Genomic DNA, 7,023 nt, shown 5'->3' on the forward strand with positions numbered 1-7,023 from the left:
CTTTACGCGGTAAAGGTATGGTGTTGAAGATGAAAATGAAGTCTTGCTCTCACAGATGTGCGGGTAAGGAAACATTTAGTGAAACACAGAGCACATTAATTGTATACAAATTTAAACAAATCAAATTAAGTATAAAGAATACTTCCAGGATGAATTATTGCCTCATATTTCAGAAAAGCCTAACATTTGCTTCCAAAAAATGTCTGTAACCTGACTGGCCTAAATACCAGCCATCAAAAGGCTTCCTTTGTCTTCATTTGATAGCTTCCTTTTCTCTATCAGATACAGATTGATGTCTCATTTGCTCAAATGGCTGTAGTATCATCCCCTGATCTTGTCTTGCATTATCAAAGTTCACCACTGACAGCTCTCATAATGTCATGTTTTGACTGCAGCAGCACGTCATTTTATCAAAGCGACAACACTACATGTCCTTGCTGGGTTTCTGAAATTCACAGCCCCTCCAAATGCAAACCCTAATCAAGCAATTTCCCCAATTCCAGTCCCATCAAATTGCTCTTTAGCCGTTGAACTGGGGAGTTTTGTTGTCCTTTTCTAATGCTAATCTGTCCTATTCAGCATGTCTCTATGAGGCTATTTGTTGTGAAATAAATCCCCTTGTTTGCCTCCTGCATGTATAATTGATATTGTTGCCAGGCCTTTTGTTTGTGCGGTGGAGAGCTGAAAGGCGGTACTTTGGAGGTGATGAAGAAAATGGGACTTGCAACATTGCTGTTCCAGCTGAGCTCAGCTGAGGTTGATGCAAGTGATCAACCTTGGTTGGATGTCATACCAAGAATTCATGATTGTTTTCAGCAGATTATGGTTCACAAAATAGATAACATTCACATCCACTGTTTAATATGCATGTGTTGCTCTGCTCTACTTTGTGTATCAGGCAGAAAAATCATCAAGATGTACTGGCATCATGAGTGAGATTGCTTCAAAAGTGGAGACACTCCAGTTAAGGTGAAAAGCCTGGACTCAACTTGTGACTTATATGTGTTGGTGAGTATAATTTCTGTCACTTTGCATAGACAAATGCATAGAAAAACTACAGAGCTCATAATTTATTTTCTTCCACACTGTGTTCTTATCTACATATCATTTAAACAGCATTCATTTGAACTCTACTATGAATTTTCTGCAGTATAATTCCTTCCGAGTGAGAAAAAAATGTATATAGCCCAAATGCAAAATAAAAATAGTTTTGATGATAGAGAAGGTATAGTCTTTACAAGTGTTTATCAGTAAAAACAAAAAAGTGCCTTGCCTACATTTTTCAAATCTTACTACATAAATGGCTGCACTGAAAATATTATTTTCCGTATTTGTAGTTTCATACAGTGTCTCTGCCTGCTGCTCCTCTGAAGACATACAATGTGTATGGCCATTGATATGCCCTAACAGAGGTCACAATTTGCATGAGAATTAACAGCTAGTAAATTAAATTGATATTCAGTGCACATCTCCGTTGAATCCATCAGACCTTTGTTCCCCCTGCCTGGCAGAGCCCATGTTCAGCCCCTAGCTAGTCAGAAACATCTGTGCAGTTAATAATTTGATAAACAGCTTACACAAATGCTAAATTATCTTCTCCGCCCCCTCCCCTTTTTCTTCCTCCCCTTGTGTGAGACTTGGAACAGTTGGCTCACCTCTCTGTGGTGTTGGGTTTATCTGTCTTTTGTGGCTGTTCTTCCACAGCTCTGGTTTTTTATGGCCCTCCCTTCACTTCTTTCACTATCACTTAGATACTGAAGCAGTGTTTGGGGTTAATGCAAATCCTCAATTCTCATCTATGAAGAAAAAAGGCGTAGGAGTCACCTATTGTTGCAAGTTTGAAATGAACTTAGTGTGAACATTTGTTATTCATTCATTCGCAGTTCTGTCTGGATAGCATTTACAAAAACGTTGGAGAAGAACTGTGACATTTATCAACACATTTTAACATTTACAATGCCATTGTGGGTTCCATTGAGTTAAAGCCCATTGTTTGCCCAGAACTCAGGTGACTGCCTGTGAAATTGCAAATTAAGGTCTGACACATTTTTTTCCAGAGAGCATTCTGCATCAGAGTGCAAAAGCTTTCAAGTTCCATGTGTTAATTCAATGGTCACTTGTTTCTATAATTGGCTGATACCACTAGCGAAAGAGATTTGACCGGGCTTTTATAATCGTTTCAGAAAGTAGGCACTTGTAGTTGGCACAGGTATAGTTTGATTTTCACAAAGTTATATTAAAAAGATTAAATGTGTCCAGATGATGATATTAGTAGTATCTGTTCAAAAGCAGGCCTGATTAAATTTTAAAAAGGATACAAAATATCACTGCCTAATCTTTATATGTTTGTGTGTGCGCACACGTGTGCCCGCATATGGTTTACGTGTGTCTATGTTTTGTGAGTACGTTTTTGTCTATGAGAGGACAGCAATTAGTTAAGTGCTATCAAGTGGATGAAAAGCTGCAACAAATCCCCTTTATAATTTCATGGAAAAGAAAGCTGACAAAATAGAATGAGATGGAGGGGAACTAGTTTCCAATGTTTGCGTTTTCATTTGCGACTTAAGACGACATTGAACACTAAGAGGCTGTGCTAAGCTGTATTAAGACGCATAGTGTGCATTTTTTTTTTTTTTTCAAATGTAGAGTTGTTTCTTTTCGCTTTATTTTTTTCTGTATAGGTGTTGTCTCTTCTAGCACTAAGGATGAGTGAGGAGATCAGATTCACCATGATGCTGCACTTGTTGGGTATTTGAATAAACATCAGTGCAGTCTCGAGTGCTGTCTGAGAGCACAATGCCTTCAGTGTGGTTTTGAACAAAGACTCACAGGTCTAATGACAGTGGCCTGTTGTTAACGCACGCACGCCTTGTGATGTCGTAGTTTGCAGAGTGGATACATTCTCTGTTTTCTTTTTTCTTTCTAGTCATTCCTTGAGCGTTTACCGCCAGTCTCATCCAGACTTTTTCCAATCATTTTCACATGCTCACAGTCTGTGTCACACATCCTGTCAGTGGGCGAGAGAGACAGGAAAGAGAGGATCATCTCTAACTTTGACAAGAATCTGTGAGCCAGGAGTTTGACTGACAGCTGTTAGCAGGGGCGGTGTGGTACATGGCAGCGAATAAGGGCAGCGTGTGCGGTTGTCAGATGATGAGATTCACGTGGGCTGGGCTGTTCAGGTCAGGCGTCTGGCAGGCAGGGCTTGCTGTTTGCACCTGTAGTGGTTGTTTACACTGATCCCTGGCCTTGTTAAGATGGTGCCTTTCCACCTCCATGTTTACTGGCTCAGGCTCAGTGGTAATGAACCGGCTGTTGTGCAGCTGGTGACTTGCGCTGAAGTGAACCTTTTATTGATGCTGAACTAGAATGTGGCATATATTGTTTTTATCTCTTCTTATTGTGCATCAGTATCCTGTAGGGGAGGGCGTTTTGGCCAAAAAATAATGTCATGATCTTAATCGCAGTCATGAGCCACAATCTAATTTGCTATCTTTTCTCTCAATTTTGAAATGCCCTGTAGACTATTTCCAGACTTTAAATAGTCAATGAATTTCTATGGTTGCACCACTAAAATACAACATTGCATTAAAGATATCTATTTTTGGCACAAGCTCCTCATCCACCATGTTGGTACCCATAACTCACGTTGCATTGTTTACAGTACGTCACCAAAGGAAGAGCCACATGAAGAAATTTCTCCAATCAGCTTAGCCATCTAGTTGGCTTCATCACTCTTTTGGTTTGCAACGTAGCGCAGATCTGCTAGTCACTCAGGTTATGTGAAGTTTGGGAAAAGAAGTAAGAAGACATTAAAGGTGTAATATATAAGAATTGAATTATAAAACCTTTCTAAATGAACTAAAATTATCAACAGAATGTAAAGAAAAAACGGTCTTTATTTTATGTCAAAGACGTCCATATATTGTGTTGTAGAGATCTACTGTCTGTCTAGCTGCACAGCTAGCTAACAACCTAAGAGAAGCTACAATCATATCAACAGAATACAGTAAGCAGTTACTCTGGTGATATGCTATTTGTTGGGATTATGAATTCAGCAGGTGTCCAGTTCTTACATATTGCACCTTTAAAGATTGAGATCTCTTCGATTCGCCTGAAAAGTAGATCGTGGACACTTTCAAGTTCAGTCACGATCTAAAATAATCAGATTGCCCACCCCTAGTATCCTGTGTCTTGAACTGATGTATACAGAGGTTTTGAATAAGCAGTTTCTCCTGCTCATATAATTTAGTAGTGTGTGTCCTTTCTTAAACTGTATCTGGCAGTATTTTTATATCATATGTACAGTAAAACTGCTTTAATGGACTTGAACTTCTATAGCACTTTTCCACTTGTCACATTCACCATTCACACACTTATGGCAGAGGCTGCCATGCAAGGTGCCAACCTGTTCATCAGGAGCAATTTGGGGTTCCGTATCTTGCTCAATGATACTTCGACGTGCAGCCAGGGGAGCCAGGGAATCGAACCAGCATCATTACAATTACTGGATGACCCACTCTACCTCCTGAGCCACAGCCACCCCAATAATGATAGACGTAATCAGCTTGGACTCTCTTTCTTGAAACAACTTCATTTATAAAATTGTGCTACAAAGATATTTAAGTTTATCTCTGAGGAGCCCGAATAGACCTGCAGCCACGAATAGACAGCTCATTATATGAGCACCCATTCTTACACCTAAAGAGCCAATCCAGTCCTGGATGGCTCATTTGACCCCCTTCTGCAGAAGAGGCCCACAGGGCACATGTCACATCCACATTAAAGCGTTAATACAGGGAATGCTTTACTTGTTTGCGTGAGCGGCGTCCTCTCCCGTCTCTTCCGGAGGTCGCACTCGGTTGACACTGCTGCTGGATGTCATTGTGCTTATGTGGGTTTAGTCTTCCTGGTCAAATTATCCTTCGATTTGAACTGAAATTGGTAATGGCAGAGGCAAGGATCAGCTTGGGCCCATGCCCTCTCCGCTGTATTAAGCCATCATCGTGGTGTTGTAAGGCGAGCTCGTATAATGAACCCTGTCACCGCACCAATATCCCCACAACATAGTGTGCATATTGATTGCAGATTGTGAGTGCATGTGTGCGCATGTATGTAATGTATGTGTACATGCTCGCGCCAGCTCACCTTTTTGGAGCGAGGAGCAAGGGAATCGTGTTACTCTCTGACTGATTAGAAAGCTCATGCATAGGAAATCACGACAGAGACACTGCTCCCCATCTGCCCGCAGTGCAGGTGAAAACAATTTACACATCGGCAGGCTAATGGATACATTCATAGGGAGCACAGACAGAGGGAAAGAGGGGGGAGAGGGAGAGAAAAACGGAGCGAGAAAAGGAGAGGGCTTGTAATGGGCCCAGGCCGATGCAGGCCAGTGGCCCTGCTCATGCGGCCAAGCCAGATAGCAGCGTATCAGATAACACATAATCACCAGGGTCAGGGACTAATGAATGCGGTCGTGGCCCACCAGAGCAGGCTTTTGCCCGCGCTAAAGACACTTGTAAACAATTCGGCTGGGTGAAACATGGCAATAATATGTTGATTCAGCAGGTAATGAGGTTCTCCCTGAATCAATACCCCCAGCTAACCCCTCTCCCAGGTGGGCCAGTGAAGAGCAGCGAGCCAGGTTGGTGAGCGCACACCTCTGCCGATGACCTTTCTGTGGCAGTAAGGACGCGAGGCAGTCTGAAGAGGACTATTCTCGTATTGCACAAGGCGCTGAGTGTCAGAACTTTCATTCGCAGCAAGCAAATGAACAGGCAGGCGCTGCATGCTAATGAGTGGCAGGCTATTTTCCACCTTTTTTATCTGCACATTATGCTCTTGACTTTGGAGAAGGTGGGAATTAGGTTGGACCTCAGTGTCAGGCTGCCTGATGGCTCCGCTCAGGAAAAACTGGTAATTGAAGCCGATGGCTGCCGCGGAGGAGGTCTGAATTTGGAAATAAACAGTTTCAAGCACTGCACGTCATTTCTAGAGAGATGACAGGGGGAATGGAAATGAGCTGTCTGGATCTAATGTGCTTTTGCAGCAGGGAAAAAAAGGGGGCCATCTTTCAGATAACAATTCCACTCATTAGGACTTCAGTGGCACTGTAATGACGAGAGACCAAGTTGCTAAATTCAGAGAGGACAATTAGGAAATGCTGGCACCGAGACAAACCAAGTAAACAAGGACTCATGGCTCTGAATCGTATATATACTGTGGCTCGGCATTGTGAGATACATCTAATGGCTTTCAAGGGGAATTACAAAATCAAAAGCAATAAATAGCCTCCCCCTGAGTAATTCTTTTCACAGTAGCAACTTCTGTATTATTGCTGGTTTATTAGCATAATGGGAAATAGACCAATTAATCACTCTTTGATTGGTAAAGTAAGCCATTTATGTTTGAGTCTATGCTTATTAAAGGGGAATGCCACAGATTTTAAGTTTCACACCATACCGTTTGTATTCAGATTTGGATTTAATACTTTAAAAGACAGCATCTGGATTTATACATTTTTTAAATGGAAATTTAGCTTCCAATTGCTGTCTCTCTGTCCCCATTCATTCACAACTGACATGTATGTGGTTTGAAGAGCTAAGCATTTTTCATGGTAAATATGAAGTATTGTCATAATAACAGATGCTAAACTGTGACAAAGTTATTGTAGAAAGTGTAAACAGACTGCATGAGACTTTGCTAGCTCATTTTCTCCAGTTACACTGCAATTTTGGCAGATGTGGCCTCTTCACCTTCCTCTCACATGGCCCCTATCCACTGTACCCCCTGTGGCTACCACCAACTTCTCAGGCTCTGCAATGCTCCAGTGTAGCGCTGCCATGTGTGTGTCCGCTTGCGTCCCTCTCCCTGACGAGCCACTCCCTCTCCCTATTTCAATTTCCAAAGGATTACCGACAACAATGCATTTCCTGAACAGTTGTGCAAAGTTCCTCCACTCCCCTCCTGCACCAACTCTTCCCCTGGTTGCACAAACAAAGCCCCCTGAACCCTAAAATG

This window comes from Pagrus major, chromosome 16 (genome assembly GCF_040436345.1).
Source record: "Pagrus major chromosome 16, Pma_NU_1.0".
In the NCBI taxonomy this organism is placed as follows: Eukaryota; Metazoa; Chordata; class Actinopteri; order Spariformes; family Sparidae; genus Pagrus; species Pagrus major.